At 43.6% G+C, this 24,903-nt stretch overlaps 1 protein-coding gene across 1 annotated transcript in view; it reads left to right on the top strand.

Moving 5' to 3' along the window:
- The first annotated feature begins 1,454 nt into the window (after window positions 1-1,454).
- LOC123756273 (uncharacterized PE-PGRS family protein PE_PGRS10-like) overlaps window positions 1,455-24,903 on the top strand; it is a 246,406-nt gene continuing 222,957 nt past the window's right edge. Inside the window, exon 1 of the mRNA XM_069305676.1 lies at window positions 1,455-1,577. The gene's annotated coding sequence lies outside the window, so the exon portion shown is untranslated. The remainder of the gene's footprint in view (window positions 1,578-24,903) is intronic.

Raw genomic sequence — 24,903 nt, 5'->3', positions numbered from 1 at the left:
CCCTCTCCCACCAGCAGTACTGTGTTTACTGTGGGTGTCGGCCACTCTCCCTCCACCAGTTCTGTGTTTACTGTGGGTGTCGGCCACTCTCCCTCCACCAGTACTGTGTTTACTGTGAGTGTCGGTCCCTCTCCCACCACCAGTACTGTGTTTACTGTGAGTGTCGGTCCCTCTCCCTCCACCAGTACTGTGTTTACTGTGTCGGCTCCTCTCCCACCACCAGTACTGTGTTTACTGTGAGTGTCGGCCACTCTCCCTCCACCAATACTGTGTTTACTGTGAGTGTCGGCCACTCTCCCTCCACCAGTACTGTGTTTACTGTGAGTGTCGGCCACTCTCCCTCCACCAGTACTGTGTTTACTGTGGGTGTCGGCCCCTCTCCCACCACCAGTACTGTGTTTAATGTGGGTGTCGGCCACTCTCCCTCCACCAGTACTGTGTTTACTGTGAGTGTCGGTCCCTCTCCCACCACCAGTACTGTGTTTACTGTGAGTGTCGGTCCCTCTCCCTCCACCAGTACTGTGTTTACTGTGTCGGCTCCTCTCCCACCACCAGTACTGTGTTTACTGTGAGTTGCGGCCACTCTCCCTCCACCAATACTGTGTTTACTGTGAGTGTCGGAAACTCTCCCTCCACCAGTACTGTGTTTACTGTGAGTGTCGGCCCCTCTCCCACCACCAGTACTGTGTTTACTGTGAGTGTCGGCCACTCTCCCTCCACCAGTACTGTGTTTACGTTGAGTGTCGGCCACTCTCCCTCCACCAGTACTGTGTTTACTGTGAGTGTCGGCCACTCTCCCTCCACCAGTACTGTGTTTACTGTGAGTGTCGGCCACTCTCCCACCACCAGTACTGTGTTTACTGTGAGTGTCGGCCACTCTCCCTCCACCAGTACTGTGTTTACTGTGAGTGTCGGCCACTCTCCCACCACCAGTACTGTGTTTACTGTGAGTGTCGGCCACTCTCCCTCCACCAGTACTGTGTTTACTGTGAGTGTCGGCCACTCTCCCTCCACCAGTACTGTGTTTACTGTGAGTGTCGGCCACTCTCCCTCCACCAGTACTGTGTTTACTGTGAGTGTCGGCCACTCTCCCTCCACCAATACTGTGTTTACTGTGAGTGTCAGCCACTCTCCCTCCACCAGTACTGTGTTTACTGTGAGTGTCGGCCACTCTCCCTCCACCAATACTGTGTTTACTGTGAGTGTCGGCCACTCTCCCTCCACCAGTACTGTGTTTACTGTGAGTGTCAGCCACTCTCCCTCCACCAGTACTGTGTTTACTGTGAGTGTCGGCCACTCTCCCTCCACCAATACTGTGTTTACTGTGAGTGTCGGCCACTCTCCCACCACCAGTACTCATGCACCCTTAACCCTCCCACATTCCCTTCCCATCACAGCTTCCTCTTCCACCACAGAGAGTCAGCCTGTGAGACTACACAGCGTTGGACGGAAGGAGGGATTGACTGGGCACTATACGCTGACCCGTGTGGAGGAGGAGAGTGTTGAAGTGTGGTGCTGGGCGCAGAACACCGTCGGTGCTCAGACCGCCCCCTGCAAGTTTACCGTCTACACCCAGGGTGAGTATACCGTCTACACCCAGGGTAAGTTTACCGTCTACGCCCAGGGTGAGTTTACCGTCTACACCCAGGGTGAGTTTACCCTCTACACCCAGGTGAGTACCGTCTACACCCAGGGTGAGTTTACCGTCTACACCCAGGGTGAGTTTACCGTCTACCCCAGGGTGAGTTTACCGTCTACACCCAGGGGTAAGTTTACCGTCTACACCCAGAGTGAGTTTACCATCTACACCCAGGGTGAGTTTACCGTCTACACCCAGGGTGAGTTTACCGTCTACACCTAGGGTGAGTTTACCGTCTACACCCAGAGTAAGTTTACCGTCTACACCCAGGGGTAAGTTTACCGTCTACACCCAGGGGTAAGTTTACCGTCTACACCCAGGGTGAGTTTACCATCTACACCCAGTGTGAGTTTACCGTCTACACCCAGGGTAAGTTTACCGTCTACACCCAGGGTAAGTTTACCGTCTACACCCCGGGTAAGTATACCGTCTACACCCAGGGTGAGTTTACCGGCTACACCCAGGGTAAGTTTACCGTCTACACCCAGGGTAAGTTTACCGTCTACACCTAGGGTGAGTTTACCGTCTACACCCAGGGTGAGTTTACCGTCTACACCCAGGGTAAGTATACCGTCTACACCCAGGGTGAGTTTACCGTCTACACCCAGGGTAAGTTTACCGTCTACACCCAGGGTAAGTTTACCGTCTACACCCAGGGTAAGTTTACCGTCTACACCCAGGGTAAGTATACCGTCTACACCCAGGGTAAGTTTACCGTCTACACCCAGGGTAAGTTTACCGTCTACACCCAGGGTAAGTTTACCGTCTACACCCAGGGTAAGTTTACCGTCTACACCCAGGGTAAGTATACCGTCTACACCCAGGGTAAGTTTACCGTCTACTCCCAGGGTAAGTTTACCCTCTACCGCGAACATCGACATATAAGACTCGACTCCTTCAGACACGTCTTTCACGTATATTAGAAATAGAACTGGTCCCAGCACATATCCTTGAGGTACTCCACTCTTTACGGTTCGCCAGTCCGACTTCTCGCCCCCTGACTGTTACTCTGTAGTTCCTTCCTGTCAAGTAATTCTTTTCCCAAGCTAGGGCTTTTCGGCTTTCTCTCGCCTGCCTCTCAAGTTTGAATAGCAGTCTCCTGTGAGATATTGTGTCAAATTCCTTTTTGGCAGTCCAGAAATATGCAGTTTGCCCAACCTTCCCTGTCCTGCCTTATTTTTGTTACTTTATCATAGAATTCCAGAATGTTTGTTTGGCATGAATTCTTTTCTCTGAAACTATGTTAGTGTGTGTTTACATATATAATGTTATCTAGTTGTGTAACCAGTCTTAACCTGATTATTCTTTCAAGTACTTTACAGGGGATGCTTGTCAGTGATACTGGTCTATAGTTAAGTACCTCATTCCAATCTCCTTTCTTGACAATTGGTACCACATTTGCCTTCTTCTAGCAACCTGGCAACTCTCCCTTTGTAAGCGACTCATTATAGATCCTTGCCAGAGACATGCTGAGGGCCTGGATTTCCTTGTCACTTTCTGTATATGCCCCCACTGTTTTCCTTTGTCTTGTCAATTGGTCGTTCACCGACCTTTTCCTGCTTAAATGACTATGAAGTAATTTAAGTTATTTTTTCACTTTCATTACAATATCGTTTTCATAATTCCTTTCCGATTCTCTCCTTATGTTATTGTAATCATTCCTAGCTCTGTTGCAGTTAATCATATTGTCATCTGTACTTTCTCCTCGCCCTCCTGCTCCTCATTTATGCTTCCTGGCACTGTCTATTAAACCTTAGGTTTAAATACTCCCTTCAACTTTTTTCCTTTAGTGTTGGTATGAAACTCTCTTCGGCCTCCTGGCATTTCCACTTGACTAGGTCCATCATAAACTTGATCTGTTTTTCCTGTATGTCTTTGTTCCTCTTCTCACTGCACTTGTCCCAGATATTCTCTTATCCTTCTGTAATCCCCTTTCCTATAGTCTGCTCTCTTTATCCAGACCTCTTGTCCCGTGGTCACATTTTTAAGCTCGATCATGTAGTCAATGACTATGACACTTATCACTTGCTCCTAGTGGTACTTAATGTTCAATACTCGTAATTTTTCTGCATTCTGGGTGAAAATGAGGTCTAATAGGCTTGGTGTATCCCCTCCTCTTTTCTTTTTGCCTTACTGTACAAGTTGTGTTAATAAATTCAAATATAACTTCCATTAATTTTGCTCCCCACGTTTCTTCCCCACCTTGGGGGATTTCATGATTTCCAATCGATCTCTCCGAGATCTAGGTCCCCCATGATCAGCAGTTTCGCTCTCAATCTGTGAGCTGTTGTTGCAATCCCTCTGCAGTTCATTTATACATGTCTTGTTGTTGTCATCATATTCTTGTCTGGGCCTTCTACTGTTTGGTGAGGGATTGTAGATTATCAAGAACACAATCTTCTTCCAATCACTTGTCAGATCAAGTATCGAGCTTGTGCGTGCATTGGTCCACTTCCACTGGAGTGAAAAAACTTTGTATCACAACATCGACATGGGCTCAAGGATGCCAGATCATGTCTCACAGGATTGATTGAATTCTTCGACCAGGTAACAAAAATCAGGCAAGAAAGAGAAGGGTGGGCATACTGCATATTTTTTGAGTGCCAGAAAGCCTTTGACACAGTACCTCATAAGACTAGTGCACAAACAGGAGATGTAGGTAAGGATGACAGGGAAGGTACTCCACAGGATAAGGGAGTACCTAAGCAACAGAAGACAGCGAGTCACTGTGAGGGGGTGAGGTCTCGGTGGGGCGTGACGTCCCCAGTGGAGTAATTCAGGGTTCAGTCCTTGGACCTATACTGCTCCTGATATATGTAAATGATCTCCGAGAGGGAATAGACTCGTTCCTCTCAATGTTTGCTGATGATGCAAAGATTATGAGGAGGGTTAAGACAGAGGAAGATAGAAGGAGGCTACAAGATGACCTAGATAAACTGAATGAATGGTCCAACAAATGGCTACTAAAGTTCAACCCAAGTAATTGCTAGATAATGAAACTAGGGGGAGGAAGAATTAGGCAAGCCACTGGATACCAAATGGAAGATGAAGTCCTTCACGAAACGGACAGAGAGAAAGATGTAGGAGTTGATATCACACCAAACCTGTCTCCTGAAGCCCACGTCAAAAGAATAACATCGGCGGCGTATGCGAGGCTGAATAACATCAGAACTGAATTCAGAAACATGTGCAAGGAATCGTTAAGAACCTTGTATATCACTGTTACGGCCACTATGGGTCGCAACCGGGTTCTTTCATTTTAAAACCAAAATGATAGTATCCGACCCCAAGTCGGTAGTACGCTTTCAAGAAAGTGGCTATGTAGTGCAAAAAAAGTAGGAGGGGATGAACAAAACACTGTTCCTTAGGCCAATGTATTAAATATCTTTCCGCCACCGTTAAGTATATATATGTACACTGTCACCATAAATAATACATAAAGAACAGATTGGCTATTACTACACCTATGTACAATCCTTTCGCTCAAGATATCAAACGTGCTCACGTGCAGAGTTCATCAATCCCCAGTATTTCTTCACTGTCCAGTAGCGTATCCAACCTTACTGGGAAGAACAGCGGCGAGTTCACCTATACGTGGGCCAGCCCCACTGGCAGTGTCATGAGGTGCCTGTACCCCCACGACCGCTCTCCAGCTACTCGCTGGCAGAGTACCTCAGCCACACGCTGAGCGGGGTCACAAACCAATACAGGGGTAGCGGTCCCCTGACAGCAGTCTCAAGCGACTAGCTAGCTAGCTAGCCCTGTCGTCAGTCTCTCCCCTAAGCCAGTCCCAAAGGTACGCCGATCCTTTTCAAAACTTAAGCACTTGCAGCTACCACACTGCTTCATCGGCGGCGGCTTACTTGATCGTTTCCAGGACCCTGCAGGGAGACTCTGGACTGCCAAAGATGAACTGCCTATTATCGCTGCCCACAGACGTCACTTCTGTGGACACAAAAACGTCATCAATGACTTTGCCGGTACTGGTGAAACTAGGAGTTGACTTTGTGCTCTGTAGCACACACTAGGTGGCGCTGGTCTTGACGCGTCACCTCATCAGAGGTCACTCACAACGACCCCTCTGGCTGACCAAGGCAGGAATCTTTAACCATTTACAGGTTTTAGATAGCCACCTCCAGATGGCATTGTCCATAATCCGTACGATTCCCGGGCAGTTTGGGTACGGATTCGTAGATGGTGCTGGAACTGCCACTCTACCCCCTGACAAGGGCGACGAGTCCGTAACAATCACATATGTAAAGCATACGACCCAGCATGGAGCCCGTACCTTGCCAAGCACAAGAGGAAGCTGGAAAAAAGTTCAGAGGTATGCCACTAGGCTAGTTCCAGAACTAAGAGGCATGAGTTGCGAGGAAAGACTGAGGGAACTGCATCTCACGTCGCCGGAAGACAGAAGAGCCCGGGGAGACGTGATCACCATATACAAAATTCTCAGGGGAATTGACAAGGTAGACAAGTATGTAATATTTAACGTGGGTGGTACACGCACAATGGGACACAGGTGGAAGCAGAGTACCCAAAATGGGCCACAGAGATATTCGAAAGAACTTTTTCAGTGTCAGAGGAGTTATTAAATGAAATGCACTAGGAAGTGATTTGGTGGAGTCTGACTCCATACACAGTTTTAAATATAAATATGATAGAGTTCGAGAGGCTCAGGAATCTGTACACCAGTAGATTGACGGTCGAGAGGCGGGACCAAAGAGCCAGAGCTCAACCCTCGCAACCACAATTAGGAGAGTACACACACACACACACACTGAATCATTCAGAAATCTCGTACACCACATATGTAAGACCAATCCTGGAATATGCGGCCCCAACATGGAGCCCGTACATTGTCAAGCACAAGACGAAGCTCCACACAAAGGAAGTCCAAAGGTATGTTGCTAGACTAGTCCCAGAACTAAGAGGCATGAGTTACAAGGAAAGGCTGCGGGAAATGCACCTTACGACACTGGAAGGCAGAAGAGTTACGGGGAGACATGATCACAACCTACAAAATCCTCAGGGAAATCGACCGGGTAAACAAGGATAAACTATTCAACACTTGTGGGACGCGAACAAGGGGACACAGGTGGAAACTGGGTACCCACATGAGCCACAGGTACGTTAGAAGGAACTTTTTCAGTGTCAGAGTAGTTAACGGATGGAATGCATTAGGCAGTGATGTGGTGGAGGCTGACTCATACACAGTTTTAAATGTAGATATGATAGAGCCCAGTAGGCTCAGGAACCTGTACACCAGTTGATTGACAGTTGAGAGGCGGGACCAAAGAGCCAAAGCTTGACCCCTGCAAGCACAAATAGGTGAGTACACACACACACACACACACACACACACACACACACACACACACACACACACACACACACACACACACACACACACACACACACACACACACACACACACACACCCAAAGGTTTTCAGTCTTGGAAAGTACAACAAGGACAGAGACCGAATGATAAAGGTGGTATTCATGAGCGAAATCATGAAAGAGGAACTGTTAGAAAGGAAGAGCCGTCTAGCAAATGTACAGAAGTTCAAAAAAGTATTCCTGCAGAGAGATATCACAAGGGAAGAGAGAAAGCAGGCAGCAGACGCAAGGAAGGAGCGCAGGGAGAGAGAGAGAGGAATCAGAGAACAACCCAGAACCTTACAATCCCAGAGGGGAGTGTGGAACCCTCCTCAAACACTGCAACAGCCACAGGGAGTGGGGCACCACCCCCACATTCTACCCAACAGACACCCTACCTGCCCCATCCCCTGTCAGCCCCCCACTAAGTAGCCACCAAGAGCACCCTCCTCCCTCCCACCCCACTCCAACCACTCATCCCCCTCCTCCCACTCTCCCCTCTCCCCAAGACCTCCCTTCTCCCCCATCCCCCAAGCCCTCCCTTCTCCCACATGCCCTCCCGTCTCTCCCACCCCTAAGCCCTCCGTTCTCCCCCGCCCCCCACTCTCCCCCACTCCACCTAAGTCTTCCCCTCTCCACCATTCCCCTAAACCCTCCCCTCTTCCTCACCCACCTCAGCCTTCTTTTTCCCCCCTCGCCCCCCAAGCCCTCCCCCCTCCACCAGTCTCCCCGTACCAGATCCTCCCAGCTTCCACTCACCCCAGATTCCACAGGTCCCCCCAGAGGAGAAGCAGAAGAGAGTCAGTTTCAGGGTGATGCCAAAGCCTTTCCTCCCCCGATGCTCCCCCAACCCTCCCCCTCTCACTCTCCTCCACAACCCTCCCCCTCTCACTCTCCCCCCTTACCCTTCCCTTCTTACCCATGCCCCATACCCTCCCCCTCTCACCCCAATATCCTCCCCCTCTCCCCCACCCCCCAAGCCCTCCCTCCTCCACCAGTCTCCCCGTACCAGATCCTCCCAGCTTCCACTCACCCCAGATTCCACAGGTCCCCCCAGAGGAGAAGCAGAAGAGAGTCAGTTTCAGGGTGATGTACTCAAACATAGATGGGATCACAAGCAAGACAAGTGAACTAAGGGAAAGGGCACAAGAAGTGAACCCAGATGTAATCGGACTCACTGAAACAAAACTCCCTGGAATCATAACGAATGCCATGTTTCCTCAGGAGTACACAGTAATAAGGAAAAAGAGAGAAGGTAGGGGAGGAGGCAGAGTGGCCCTACTCATGAGAAAGGAATGGAGTTTTAAGGAGATGGCTATCCCAGGCTGTGAGGGGTTCAGAGACTACATAGCAGGCACCATGACAATGGGAGGACCAAGAATAGTAGTAGCAGTAATATACAACCCTCCACCAAATGACAGAAGACCCAGTCAAGTGTATGAAAACAACAACATGGCAGTTAACACTATAATTGAGAGGGCAGCCTCTGCTGCCTGCAGAAATAGATCCCACCTGCTCATCATGAGGGACTTCAATCACGGAAGGATTGACTGGGAGAACAAGGAACCGCATGGAGGCGAGGATACGTGGAGAGCCAAACTATTGGATGTGGTGACTAGAACCTTTTTAACCCAGCATGTCAGAGAACCCACAAGGATGAGAGGAAATGACGAACCAGCCAGACTCGACCAAGTCCTTACTCTGAACGACTCCGACATAAGAGAAATCGTTTTTGAGAACCCAGTAGGAATGAGCGACCACAGTGTAGTGGTGTTTGAGTACCTGATTGAAGAAGGGTTATTGAATTGGAGGAGGGATACCGAAACCAAAAGGTTAGCTTACCGAAAGGGAAACTATGAGGAGATAAGAAAATTTCTAACAGATATAGCATGGGAAACAGAGCTCAGGGGAATGACGTCCCAAGATATGATGGACTACATCACGCAGAAGTGCAAGGACGCAGCAAACAAGTTTGTCCCAGTCCAAGAGGAAAACAGAGAAATGAAGATGAGAAACCCATGGTTTAATCAGAGATGTAGGCTAGCTAAGCAGCATAGTAAAAGGGCATGGAGAAACTATAGGAATAACAGGTCACTGGAGAGCAGAGAAAGATAACAGAATGCCAGGAATGAATTGGTCAGGATGAGAAGAGAGGCAGAAAGACAATACGAAAGTGACATCACAAGCAAGGCAAAGACTCAGCCTAAATTGCTGCATAGCCACAACAGTAAAGGAACAGGTTATGAAATTAAGGATAGGGGCTGAAGGATTTACTACAAACGACAAGGAAGTGTGTGAGGAACTGAATAAGAAATTCCAGGAGGTCTTCACTGTAGAGCAAGGAGAAATTCCAGAGATAAGAGAGGGAATAGCTAACCAGGAACCACTGGAAGAGTTTGAGATTACCAGCGGGGAAGTAAGGAAGTGTTTACTAGAGATGGATGTGACAAAGGCTATAGGCCCAGATGGAATCTCCCCTTGGATACTAAAGGAAGGAGCAGAAGAACTGTGCCTACTACTTCCCATAGTGTATATCAAATCACTGGCAACAGGGGAACTACCAGAAATTTGGAAAGCAGCTAACGTAGTCCCAATATACAAGAATGGGGACAGACAGGAGGCACTGAACTACAGGCCAGTGTCCCTAACCTGCATACCATGCAAGCTGATGGAGAAGATTGTGCGAAGAAAGCTAGTGGAGCATCTGGAGCGAAAGAACTTTGTAACTCAGCATCAGCATGGGTTCAGGGATGGCAGGTGCTGCCTCACAGGGTTACTTGAATTCTATGACCAGGCAACAAAAATAAGGCAAGAAAGCGAAGGGGGGGCAGACTGCATATTTTTGGATTGTCAGAAAGCCTTTGATACAGTACCACACAAGAGGAACCAGTAAAAAAGCTGGAGATGCAGGCTGTAGTGAAAGGGAAGGTACTCCATTGGATAAAGGAGTACCTAAGCAACAGGAGACAACGAGTCAGTGTGACGGTTAGGTCTCAGATTGGCGAGACGTTACGAGTGGAGTCCCGCAGGGGTCAGTCCTTGGACCTATACTGTTTCTGATATATGTAAATGATCTCCCAGAGGGTATAGAATCGTTTCTCTCAATGTTTGCCGATGATGCAAAAATTATGAGGAGGATTGAAGCAGGATGATAGTAAGAGGCTACAAGATGACCTAGACAGACTGAGTGAATGGTCCAACAAATGGCTGTTGAAGTTCAACCCAAGTAAATGCAAAGTAATGAAACTAGGCAGTGGAAACAGGAGGCCAGACACAGGATAAAGAATAGGGGATTAATTACTTAATGAAACGGACAGAGAGAAAGATCTAAGAGTTGATATCATACCTACCTGTCTCCTGAAGCCCACATAAAAAGAATAACGTCTGCGGCATATGCGAGGCTGGCTAACATCAGAACAGCGTTCTGGAACCTGTGTAAGGAATCATTCAGAATCTTGTACACATCATATGTAAGACCAATCCTGGAGTATGCGGCCCCAGCATGGAGCCCGTACCTTGTCAAGCACAAGACGAAGCTGGAAAAAGTCCAAAAGTATGCCACTAGACTATTCCCAGAACTAAGAGGCATGCGTTACGAGGAAAGGCTGCAGGAAATGCACCTTACGACACTGGAAGACAGAGGAGTAAGGGGAGACATGATCACAACCTACAAAATCCTCAGAGAAATCAACTGGGTAAAGAATGATAAACTATTCAACACTGGTGGGACGCGAACAAGGGGACACAGGTGGAAACTGAGTACCCACATGAGCCACAGGGGCATTAGAACGAACTTTTTCAGTGTCAAAGTAGTTAACGGATGAAATATATTAGGCAGTAATGTGGAGGAGGCTGACTCCATACACAGTTTTAAATGTAGATATGATAGAGCCCAGTAGGCTCAGGAATCTGTACACCAGTTGATTGACAGTTGAGAGGCGGGACTAAAGATTCAAAGCTCAACCCCCAGAAGCACAATTAGGTGAGTACACACACACACAAGCACATGCAAATAATGGTTCTATACGCTCTTATCACTTTGCAATATTCCTTACCAAGTCGTAATATAGTATTTATACACAACAGATTTCAAAAGCCGTAAAATTTGAATATTCCATGAATAGTTCAACTGTGAGGGAAGTGGTGAGGCTGGTGAAGACGAAGCTTCTCGCCACTGTCTCCTGCTTGATGCTTAACTGTCTTGTCTTGTTTAACCCTCTTCTGAATCTCAGAGCTTTCAATAGAATTAGAGATAACGAGGTGTTAGAGATAACTAAGTGTTAGAGATAACGAGGTGTTAGAGATAACGAGGTGTTAGGGATAACGAGGTGGTAGAGATAGCGAGGTGTTTGAGATTATGAGGTGTTAGAGATAGCAAAGTGTTAGAGAAATAGAGGTGTTAGGGATAAGGAGGTGTAAGAGACAATGACGTGTTAGAGATAACGAGGTGTAAGAGATAACGAGGTGTTAAAGATAGTGAGGTGCTGGACATAACGAGGGGTTACAGATAACGAGGTGTGGGAGAAAACGAGGCGTTAGAGATAGAGGTGTTAGAGATAACGAAGTGTTAGGGATAACGAGGTGTTGGAGTTAACGACGTGTTAGAGATAAAGAGGTTTTGGAGATAACGAGGTGTTAGAGATAACGAGGTGTTGGAAACAAAGAAGTGTTAGGGATAACGAGGTGTTGGAGTTAACGAGGTGTTAGAGATAACGAGGTGTTAGAGATAACGAGGTGTTAGAGACAACGAGGTGTTAGAGATAACGAGGTGTTAGGGATAACGAGGTGTTAGAGATAACGGGGTGTTAGAGATAACGAAATGTTTAAGATAACGAGGTGTTGGAGATAACGAGGTGTTAGAGATAACGAGGTGTTAGAGATAGCAAAGTGTTAGAGATAATGAAGTGTTAGAGATAACGAGGTGTTTGAGATAACGAGGTGTTAGAGATAACAAAGTGTTATAAATAACTAGGTGGTGGAGATAACGAGGTGTTTCAGATAACGAGGTGTTAGAGATAACGAGGTGTTAGGGATAAGGAGGTGTTAGAGATAACGAGGTGTTAAAGATAACGAGGTGTTAGAGATAACGAGATGTTAGGGATAACGAGGTGTTGAAGATAACGAGGTGTAGGAGGTAACGAGGTGTAAGAGTTAATGAGTTGCAAGAGATAACGAGGTGTTAGAGATAACGAGGTGTTAGAGATAACGAGGTGTTAGAGATAAGGAAATGTTATAGGTAACGAGGTGTTAGAGATAACGAAGTGTTAGAGGTAACGAGGTGTTAGAGATAATGAAGTGTTAGAGATAACGAGGTGTTAGAGATAACGAGCTGGTAGAGATAACGAGGTGTTAGTGACAACGAAGTGGTATAGATAACGAGGTGTTGGAGATAACGAGGTGATAGAGATAACGAGGTGTTAGAGATAACGAAGTGTTAGAGATAATGAGGTGTAAGAGATAACGAGGTGTTAGAGATAACGAGGTGTTAGAGATAACGAGGTGTTATAGATAATGAAGTGTCATAGATAACGAGGTGTTGGAGATAACGAGGTGTTAGAGATAACGAAGTGTTAGAGATAACGAGGTGTAAGAGATAACTAGGTGTTAGAGATAATGAGGTGTTGGAGATAACGAGGTGTTAGAGATAACGAGGAGTTAGAGTTAATGAAATGTTTGAGATAACGAGGTGTTAGGCATAACGAAGTGTTGGAGATAACGAAGTGTTAGAGATAACGAGGTGTTATAGATAACGAGGTGTTAGAGATGATGAGATGTTGGAGATAACGAGGTGTTAGGGATAACGAGGAGTTGGAAATAACGAACTGTTACGGGATAACGAAGTGTTAGAGATAACGAGGTGTTGAAGATAACAAGGTGTTAGACATAATGAGGTTTTAGAGGTAACGAGGTGTTACAGGATAATGAGGTGTTAGAGATAACAAGGTGTTTTAGATAACGAGGTGTTAGGGATAACTAGGCGTAAGAGAAAACTATGTGTTAGAGATAACGAGGTGTTGAAGATAGTGAGGTGTAAGAGATAACGAGGTGTTAAAGATAACGAGGTGTTAGTGATAACGAAGTGTTAAAGATAACGAGGTAATAGAGATAACGAGGTGTTAGATATAACGAGGTGTTAGAGATAACGAGGTGTTAGAAATAACGAAGTGTTAGAGATAACGAGGTGTAAGAGATAACGAGGTGTAAGAGATAACGAGGTTTTAGAAATAACGAGGTGTTAGAGATAACGAAGTGTTAGAGATAACGAGGTGTTAGAGATAACGAGCAGGTAAAGATAACGAGGTGTTAGAGATAACGAAGTGTTATAGATAACGAGGTGTTGGAGATAACGAGGTGTTAGAGATAACGAGGTGTTAGAGATAACGAAGTGTTAGAGATAATGAGGTGTAAGAGATAACGAGGTGTTAGAGATAACGAGGTGCTTGAGGTAACGAAATGTTAGAGATAACGAGGTGTTAGAGATAACGAAGTGTTAGAGATAACGAGGTGTTATAGATAACGAAGTGCTATAGATAACGAGGTTTTGGAGATAACGAGGTGTTAGAGATAACGAGGTGTCAGAGATAGCAAAGTGATAGAGATAACTAAGTGTTAGAGATAACGAGGTGTTTGAGACAACGAGGTGTTAGAGATAACAAAGTGTTATAAATAACGAGGTGGTGGAGATAACGAGGTGTTTCAGATAACGAGGTGTTAGAGATAACGAGGTGTTAGGGATAAGGAGGTGTTAGAGATAACGAGGTGGTAAAGATAACGAGGTGTTAGAGATAACGAGGTGTTAGAAATAACGAGGTGTTGAAGATAATTAGGTGTAAGAGATGACGAGGTGTTAGAGATAAAGAGGTGTTGGAGATAACGAGGTGTTAGAGATAACGAGGTGCTAGAGATAACTAAGTGTTAGAGAAAACGAGGTGTTAGAGATAACGAGGTGTAAGAGATAACGAGGTGTTAGAGATAACGAGGTGTTAGGGGTAACAAGGAGTTAGAGTTAAGGAAATGTTTGGGATAACGAGGTGTTAGAGATAACGAGGTGTTAGGGATAACGAGGTGTTAGAGGTAACGAGGTGTTATTGATAACGATATGTTAGAAATAACGAGGTGGTAGAGATAACAAGGTGGCATAGATAACGAGGCGTTAGGGATAACAAAGTGTTTGAGATAACGAGGTGCTAGAGATTACGAGGTGTTAGAGATAACGAGGTGTTAGAGATAACGAGGTGGTAAGGATAACGAAGTGTTGGAGATAACGAAGTGTTAGAGATAACGAGTTTTTAGGGATAACGAGCTGTTGGATATAACGAGGTGTTAGAGATAACGAGGTGTTAAAGATAACGAAGTGTTAGAGATAACGAGGTTTTAGGGATAACGAGTTGTTGGAGATTACGAGGTGTTAGAGATGATGAGGTGTTAGAGATAACGAGCTGTTGGAGATAACGAGGTGTTAGAGATAACGAAGTGTTAAAGATAATGAGGTGTTAGATATTACGAGGTGTTAGAGACAACGACGTGTTATAGATAACGAGGTGTTGGAGATAACGAGGTGTTAGAGATAACAAGGTAGTGGAGATAACGAGGTGTTAGGGATAACGAGGAGTTGGAAATAACGAGGTATTAGAGATAATGAGGTGGTAGAGATAGCGAGGTGTTACGGGTTTACGAGGTGTTAGAGATAACGAGGTGTTTAAGATAACGAGGTGTTAGGGATAACAAGGTGTTAGAGATAACGAGGAGTTATAGATAACGAGGTGTTAGAGATAACGAGCTGTTAGAGATAACGAGGTGTTAGGGATAACGAGCTGTTAGAGATAACGAGGTGTTAGATAAAACGAGGTGTTATCAATGTGAACTATCTGTCTTAATTAATGGAGCCAGAACTTCAGGGACTATCAGAGACGCGAGCAAAAGAGTCTGAGTGACAGATGCCCAAAAATTAGTTAACGAATTGTCAACGAGCTGGTAACGATTTTACAAAACAGAAACAAAAGTTATGGAAATTTCCGTTAGATAAGCGAGAGGCTTTTGAAGTATTTGTCAAAGTTAGCAAACTTTGGGTGAGGGAAACGTTGGTGAGGAGAGATGTTGCCAAACTCCGCCAGGAATGATGGAAGTTAGCGAGGTGTTAATGAGCGGGCCAGACATACAAGAGATTTTACAAGCCATGTATAAAACATATTAAAAAGTTAACGAGTGACATTAAAATTATATATTAATTATGATTATCATTATTAACAAAATTGTAATGATTGTTATTGTTTCCATTATTATTATTTTAATATTTTTTATTATTACTACTATTGCTTTCATGATTAATTGTTTTTATTATCTTTAGTAATTTTAGATGTTAAGATTTTGAAACACTTAACATTTTAATTATTTAAACACTTACATTTATGATGTTATAAAAGAGTCGATCGCACATAACCAGGAATTACCGCCTCGCTCAGTCAACACCTTCCTCTCACTACTAGGTAAGATCATAGGAACACACGTACGTAAGAGATACATAGTAACCCACTATGGGAGCACCATAGCAGGCTTTCTGGCCAATGGTAGCTGCATCCGGCTGGGCTCCAGCCTCCCTCTCACCCTAAGAAAGTGAAGCCTCATCAGATAACCAGACCCAAGCGAAGCTGCTTCACGCTATGAAGCTCATATGGTTATGCCAAGACTGCAAGGCGAGGGCTGGAGGAGAGGCACTTGTCATCTCCATCTCCATTCATCACCTGAATGGACGACACAGCAAGGCTCACATTATCTGAACGGCTGCTCCCTACCACCATAATGTGTCTTGACTCGTTTGAGAGATAACGTTCGCCACACACACACGTTAAATCTCCTTCACACTCATGCATATATATACGCTGCAGGGGTGAGAACCATGGATAGAGCGAAGGTGTATTTTTTGTGAATGGTGAAAACATGAGAAGATATATAATTTGCTAAAGTCAATTTCCGTACATAGATGTCTCATATAGGTACAGATGCAAGTTCTGGTTCTGGTAGTTGAGACGCAGCGCCGGAACACCCAAGGGAAGCTTGTGTGGCAGCCTCAGCACGCCATGACTTGCGTGGCATATGAACTAAACATTTTGAATTCAATATGTGTAATATGTAATATAACTATTTTCGCCTAATAAATTCAACTGGACGGTAGAACTACGGTCTCGTTTCATGCAGATCGGCGTTCAATCCCCGACCGTCCAAGTGGTTGGGCATCAGTCCTTCCCACCCCCCGTCCCATCCCAAATCCTTATCCTGACCCCTTCCATGTGCTTTATAGTAGAAGTAATAGCTTGACGCCTTCCCCTGATAACTCTCTTCCCTTCCCTCTCCTGCCTCCAACACCTCTCGATACTTCTCTCCCATCCAGTTTCACACCTATCCCTCGTCTACCTTCTCTACCTCAGTTTCTTGTCTCCGTCTTACATCTACCTCCTTCCTTCCTTCCTTCCTTCCTTCCTTCCTTCCTTCCTTCCTTCCTTCCTTCCTTCCTTCCTTCCTTCCTTCCTTCCTTCCTTCCTTCCTTCTCCCTTCCCCCACCTCCTTCTCCCTCCCCCCCCCCTCCCTCTTACAATTACAGTCACAGGGCAGAAAACTTCAAGAAAACCCACAGAGGAGGATGACCAGAGTTTTCTGGGAAGATCCATTAAATTGTGTGTGGGCTGCCAGTCTTCCTCCCACAGTGACGTCTCTAATGGCTCAGGTCTCACACAACACACACCAACTTGTTTTGTATTTTTGTAAGGGAAATGTGGGAAGGAGCAGTGACTCTCTCTCTCTCCACTTATTATCTTACCTCAGCCGCTGGGGAGGCTGCCACCATCACCGTGTGGGTGCTCGTGTATGGCCGCCCCAACATAACTGGTGCATGATATCAACGCATTGAAAATATAAATATAAATTCATCCGAAAGGATTCGTATGAAAATTCACATGGGAATATATTGGGGCAGTATTGTTGGTTCGAACTTGCGTGTTTGGTCTTCACAGAAATATACAGTGTTCACTTGACCACGATGAGCTCAAAGTATAAGATGCTGAAGTTCTATTGAAGTTTCAAATATTTTCTTTATTTGGAATTCTGATTGTGATACTTTTGTGCTTATTTTGGTTAAGTAGGAATCGTGTGATTCTGGTAAGATTAAAGATGCAAGTTCGATCCCACCATATTGCTTTGATATTTTGTCATAGACACATGAAGCTATTGGGATTTCATTGTGAGTTTGAAATTTAGATATACAACAGGCAGTCTCGAGAATCAGATTGGTTATAGTGGCAGCAAGGATTGCCAGTCGCTTACGTGATGTAGCACTGTGTAGGGGACAATCTATTTACTCTATCCTGGGTTCTAGGGATGTACACCTCTTATGTTAAACAATACATAAATACCTCAGGAAAGCTAGAAGGCTTAGTCCTTCGAACTGATTTTCAGGATTTCTCATTTAACGACCAGCACTATGTATAGAAATATAATGGAAAAATTGTACTCAAGCTATTCTTATTCATACGGGTGATTTGGTATGCATAGCCTGAAATTTATTGTTTTTTCTGTTGACAGCAGAGGCTTCAACCCTTTGGCAGCAAGGATCGCAAATTGTTGTTTCACAGGATAATGAGGGTATCATCCTATGGAGATGTAAAAAAATATTGTCTGGGTTTTACCTGAATGATACAAATATGGATATAATGGAGTTTACCTGACTGATGAAAAAATCCTGCTTTCATTTCATGGTACGAATGCGGTTATCATCACATGATGATTTAAACAACTATTATCTGGTCATTCTCACTATTGTCTTGATTTTCTCATTAACTATTGTGGCCAACAAGTTGGGCTGGACGGTAGAGCGACGGTTTCGCTTCATGCAGGTCGTCGTTCAATCCCCTACCGTCCATGTGGTTGGGCACCATTAATTCCCCGTCCCATTCCAAATCCTTATCCTGACCTCTTCCAAGTGTTATATAGTCGTAACAGATTGGCGCTTTTCCCTAATAATTACCTCCCTCCCTCCCTAGCTCTTGTCTGGGTTTAACATGTATGATGCAAATATGGATAAGAGAGCTCGCTGTGGATGAAAATAAAGAAAAAGAAGTGATAAAACAATCAGTGAAACATCAGAGGATTAATCAGTAAGCATCTGGAAAGTCGAGCACCAGGCGTCGACAAGTGCCAGGCGTCGACAAGTGCCAGGCGATGACAAGTGCCAGGCGTTGACATGTGCCAGGCGTTGACACGTGCCAGGCGTTGACAAGTTCCAGGCGTTGAGAAGTGTCAGGCGTTGACAAGTGCCAGGCGTTGACATGTGCCAGGCGTTAACAAGTTCCAGGCGTTGACATGTGCCAGGCGTTAACAAGTTCCAGGCGTTGACAAGTGTCAGACGTTGACAAGTGCCAGGCGTTGACATGTGCCAGGCGTTGACATGTGCCAGGCGTGATGTAGCATGTAGTTTAACCTAGTAGCCAGAACACTGTACTCGGCCTACAATTACTTGGTCTAATTTCCCTAAAATGCCAAGTTTTCCTGAATTTATATATGTTCCTAATTTTTTTCTTATGAAATAATAAAGCTATCCATTTCATTACGTATTAGCAAATTTTCATTTTTATTTAACTTAAAACTAACGTAGATATATAATCGAGCCTAACCTATCCTACATAACCTACCCTAACCTATCTTAACCTAACCTAACATAACTAAGTCAATAATTTAAGTTCGTAATATAACATAATAGTAATATTTCAAATAAGCCAATTGGATTTTTTTAAATATATATATATATATATATATATATATATATATATATATATATATATATATATATATATATATATATATATATATATATATATACATACATATATATATATATATATATATATATATATATATATATATATATATATATATATATATACGTATATATATATGTATATATATATATATATATATATATAAACCTTCCCTGTCCCCCAGTCTTCCCCACCATTTTCTCCTCACCCGTCTCCTCGGCATCCCAACCATTCTCCACTCCACCATCCTCTCTTCCTTCCCACCATGCCCCACTTCCCTGTCCCTTTGTCCTCCTCACCATTCTCAATTTCCCCATCCCCTCGTCCTCACCATCCCAAACTCTCCCGTCCCCTTGTCCTTCCCCATCATTAGCCCTCCCTACCATCTCTCACTTCCGTCCCCTCGTCATCACCCACCATTCCCCACTCCATCGTCCAATGCCTTCCCATATGGTCTGATGTTCCCATCAGAAAATTGGGAACTTTAAGTGATCTGATGTTCCCATCACTGAAATGTAAGAAAAACTGAAATGAAATGAAAATATGAACAAATAAAAAAAAACTATAATCACGAAATGAATGGTATGGTAAACAACACAGTTTAATTCTAACACAATACACACAAAATAATTAAATCAAAAATGAAAATAAATCAAAATCTATGAAAATTCATTTTATCAATGCAATCAGAAACATTGAACTGGAAATGTAACATATTTAGTATAGCATGTGTGTTGCTCATACATGCAATAGATGGCGCTGTTTGTCAAGAAAAGCATAGGTTTACCTGTCACAGGTGTGGCATGTATCTATATAGTAGATATTTAAAAAGACGTGCCTATTCGAATGCAGCGGCGTGTGAAAATTTCAAAGCAATCAGTGAAGAACTTTCGGAGATTACAGCGTGTGTTGCTCTTACGTCCAACAGATGGCGCTGTTTAAAAAAAAAAAAACATATTTTTTCCTGTCACAGGTGAGGCATGTATATAGTAGATATATAAAAAGATGTGCCAATTCGAAAGCAACATTGTGTCAAAATCTGAGAGCAATCAGTAAAGAGGTTTTGAAGATTTCCCTAACATGAAAAAAAGAGTTTTCAGAAAAAAAACATGTTGTTTTACCCCTCACAGACGTGACATCTATATAGTATGTATATAAAAACCTTGCCGGATGCGAATTGAAAATTGTGTGAAAATTTCGAAGCAATCGGTTAAGAACTTTCGGAGATTAGCGATTTTGAACAAACGAACATTTCCAATTTTATTTATATAGATAATCTATATAAATGAAATTATAAATGTAAGTCCGATGTCTTCCCAAATGGTATGATGTTCCCATCAGAAAATTAGGAGCATCAAGTGATTTGATGTTCCCATCACTGAAATATAAAAAGAAAAGTTCGCATTTCTGTTCCTTACGTGTGCCCCAAAGAATGAGGTGATTTGATAAAATACCATGCCCAAGATTACCAACCGAGTGCCGGCGGGGGGATGGAAATAGCCTCGGCTACCATCCTCTTTTGTCTGGTCGTGTTGGTCGAGCGGTTAAGGGATCCTGTATGCCAGCAGAGTGCTCCTGGCAGTATGGGTTCGAGTCACCTCTGGGGTGTGAGTTTTCAGTTGCATATATTCCTGGGGACCATTCAGGCTTGTTCGCATTTGTGTTCCTCACGTGTGCCCCAAAGAATGAGCTGATTTGATAAAATACCATGCCCAAGATTACCAACTGAGTGCCGACTGGGGGGGGGGGATGAAAATAGACTCGGCTACCGTCTTCTTTTATCTGGATGTGCTGGTCGAGCGGTTAAGGGATCCTGTACGCCAGCAGAGTGCTCCTGGCAGTATTGTTTCGAGTCACTTCTTGGGTGTGAGTTTTCAGTTGCATATAGTCATGGGGACCATTCAGGCTTGTTCGCATTTGTGTTCCACACGTGTGCCCCAAAGAATGAGGCGATTTGATAATATACCATGCCCAAGATTACTAACCGAGTGCCGGCGGGGGGATGGAAATAGCCTCGGCTACCATCCTCTTTTGTCCGCTCGTGTTGGTCGAGCAGTAAAGGGATCCTGTACGCCATCAGAGTGCTCCTGAGAGTATGGTTTTGAGTCACTTCTGAGGTGTGAGTTTTCAGTTATCATAATATTTATTTCTATATATTTCTATATATTATCATAATTATTTATTTATATTATTTATTAATAATATTTATTTATTATATTATCATAATATATAGTTTTCATTATATAATATATTATTAATATAAATATATATATATTTATATATATATATATATACATATGTCGTACCTAGTAGCCAGAACGCACTTCTCAGCCTACTATGCAAGGCCCGATTTGCCTAATAAGCCAAGTTTTCCTGAATTAATATATTTTCTCTAATTTTTTTCTTATGAAATGATAAAGCTACCCATTTCATTATGTATGAGGTCTTTTTTTTTATTGAAGTTAAAATTAACGTTGATATATGACCAAACCTAACCAACCCTGCCTAACCTAACCTATCTTAATAGGTTAGGTTAGGTTAGGTAGCCGAAAAAGTTAGGTTAGGTTAGGTTAGGTAGGTTAGGTCGTCGAAAAACAATTAATTCATGAAAAGTTGGCTTATTAGGCAAATCGGGCCTTGCATAGTAGGCTGAGAAGTGCGTTCTGGCTACTAGGTACGACATATATATATATATATATATATATATATATATATATATATATATATATATATATATATATATATATATATATATATATATATATATATATATATATATATATATATATATATATATATATATATATATATATATATATATATATATATATATATATATATATATATATATATATATATATTATTAAATATGACCGAAAAAGTAAGATTAATAATTCTAACACTAATTTTCTCAATCTTTCGTACATTACGCTTCACTGTTGGAGGTAAATCAAAAATCAATTCTCCAAAATTCATTTTTATTTCTAGTCTGACGCGACACGGGCGCGTTTCGTAAAACTTATTACATTTTCAAAGACTTTAGTTCACAAATACACAACTGAATAGAACTTACGTATCTCCGATTTTATATCTTCATTTGAGTGAAGTGGAAGGGGTGATGTGGCATTAACACAAGACAGAACAAAATGTGGTATTAATAGGGTATTAATTTCATCAACACAAGACAGAACAAGGGTATTAATAGGGTATTAATTTTCATCAACACAAGACAGAACACGAAACAATGGATATTGAATAGAAGTGTTTGTAGAAAGCCTATTGGTCCATATTTCTTGATGCTTCTATATTGGAGCGGAGTCTTGAGGTGGGTAGAATATAGTTGTGCAATAATTGGCTGTTGATTGCTGGTGTTGACTTCTTGATGTGTAGTGCCTCGCAAACGTCAAGCCGCCTGCTATCGCTGTATCTATCGATGATTTCTGTGTTGTTTACTAGGATTTCTCTGGCGATGGTTTGGTTGTGGGAAGAGATTATATGTTCCTTAATGGAGCCCTGTTGCTTATGCATCGTTAAACGCCTAGAAAGAGATGTTGTTGTCTTGCCTATATACTGGGTTTTTTGGAGCTTACAGTCCCCAAGTGGGCATTTGAAGGCATAGACGACGTTAGTCTCTTTTAAAGCGTTCTGTTTTGTGTCTGGAGAGTTTCTCATGAGTAGGCTGGCCGTTTTTCTGGTTTAATAGTAAATCGTCAGTTGTATCCTCTGATTTTTGTCTGTAGGGATAACGTTTCTATTAACAATATCTTTCAGGACCCTTTCCTCCGTTTTATGAGCTGTGGAAAAGAAGTTCCTGTAAAATAGTCTAATAGGGGGTATAGGTGTTGTGTTAGTTGTCTCTTCAGAGGTTGCATGGCTTTTCACTTTCCTTCTTATGATGTCTTCGACGAATATATATATATATATATATATATATATATATATATATATATATATATATATATATATACTGACAAAGGCTTTAACAAAGCCGAAACGTTCACCTCATTTCATATTTCTCTGTGGATTTTCCGCATATATATATATATATATATATATATATATATATATATATATATATATATATATATATATATATATATATATATATATATATACATATATATATATATATATATAATAGGGAAGGGAGTACCACCTCTGGCTGGAAGAAGGGGGACCCATAGCCTCGGAGGAAACCACACATAACGCATTGGAGGGAATGTGGGTCCCCTCCAATACAGTTTCTGTGTGCTTTTCTCCTACCACCCCTTGGGGTGGGTGTATATATATATATATATATATATAACTGAAAACTCACACCCCAGAAGTGACTCGAACCCATACTCCCACAACTGGTATGTACAGGGACGCCTTAATCCGCTTGACCATCACGACCGGACATAAGGAAGTGATAGCCGAGGCTATATGAACCACTTCCCCGCCGGCACTCGGATGGTAATCTTGGGCATAGCATTTTATCAAATCACCTCATTCTTTGGGGCACACGTGAGGAACACAAATGCAAACAAGCCTGAATGGTCCCCAGGACTATATACAACTGAAAACTCACACCCCAGAAGTGACTCGAACCCATACTCCCACAACTGGTATGTACAGGGACGCCTTAATCCGCTTGACCATCACGACCGGACATAAGGAAGTGATAGCCGAGGCTATATGAACCACTTCCCCGCCGGCACTCGGATGGTAATCTTGGGCATAGCATTTTATCAAATCACCTCATTCTTTGGGGCACACGTGAGGAACACAAATGCAAACAAGCCTGAATGGTCCCCAGGACTATATACAACTGAAAACTCATACCCCAGAAGTGACTCGAACCCATACTCCCACAACTGGTATGTACAGGGACGCCTTAATCCGCTTGACCATCACGACCGGACATAAGGAAGTGATAGCCGAGGCTATATGAACCACTTCCCCGCCGGCACTCGGATGGTAATCTTGGGCATAGCATTTTATCAAATCACCTCATTCTTTGGGGCACACGTGAGGAACACGTGTTTGCATTTGTGTTCCTCACGTGTGCCCCAAAGAATGAGGTGATTTGATAAAATGCTATGCCCAAGATTACCATCCGAGTGCCGGCGGGGAAGTGGTTCATATAGCCTCGGCTATCACTTCCTTATGTCCGGTCGTGATGGTCAAGCGGATTAAGGCGTCCCTGTACATACCAGTTGTGGGAGTATGGGTTCGAGTCACTTCTGGGGTGTGAGTTTTCAGTTGTATATAGTCCTGGGGACCATTCAGGCTTGTTTGCATTTGTGTTCCTCACGTGTGCCCCAAAGAATGAGGTGATTTGATAAAATGCTATGCCCAAGATTACCATCCGAGTGCCGGCGGGGAAGTGGTTCATATAGCCTCGGCTATCACTTCCTTATGTCCGGTCGTGATGGTCAAGCGGATTAAGGCGTCCCTGTACATACCAGTTGTGGGAGTATGGGTTCGAGTCACTTCTGGGGTGTGAGTTTTCAGTTGTATATAGTCCTGGGGACCATTCAGGCTTGTTTGCATTTGTGTTCCTCACGTGTGCCCCAAAGAATGAGGTGATTTGATAAAATGCTATGCCCAAGATTACCATCCGAGTGCCGGCGGGGAAGTGGTTCATATAGCCTCGGCTATCACTTCCTTATGTCCGGTCGTGATGGTCAAGCGGATTAAGGCGTCCCTGTACATACCAGTTGTGGGAGTATGGGTTCGAGTCACTTCTGGGGTGTGAGTTTTCAGTTGTATATAGTCCTGGGGACCATTCAGGCTTGTTTGCATTTGTGTTCCTCACGTGTGCCCCAAAGAATGAGGTGATTTGATAAAATGCTATGCCCAAGATTACCATCCGAGTGCCGGCGGGGAAGTGGTTCATATAGCCTCGGCTATCACTTCCTTATGTCCGGTCGTGATGGTCAAGCGGATTAAGGCGTCCCTGTACATACCAGTTGTGGGAGTATGGGTTCGAGTCACTTCTGGGGTGTGAGTTTTCAGTTGTATATAGTCCTGGGGACCATTCAGGCTTGTTTGCATTTGTGTTCCTCACGTGTGCCCCAAAGAATGAGGTGAT

The sequence above is a fragment of the Procambarus clarkii genome, chromosome 56 (assembly GCF_040958095.1).
Source record: "Procambarus clarkii isolate CNS0578487 chromosome 56, FALCON_Pclarkii_2.0, whole genome shotgun sequence".
Taxonomy (NCBI): domain Eukaryota; kingdom Metazoa; phylum Arthropoda; class Malacostraca; order Decapoda; family Cambaridae; genus Procambarus; species Procambarus clarkii.
The sequence above is the reverse complement of the archived record's forward strand: the minus strand, read 5'-3'. Positions and strand labels throughout refer to the sequence as shown.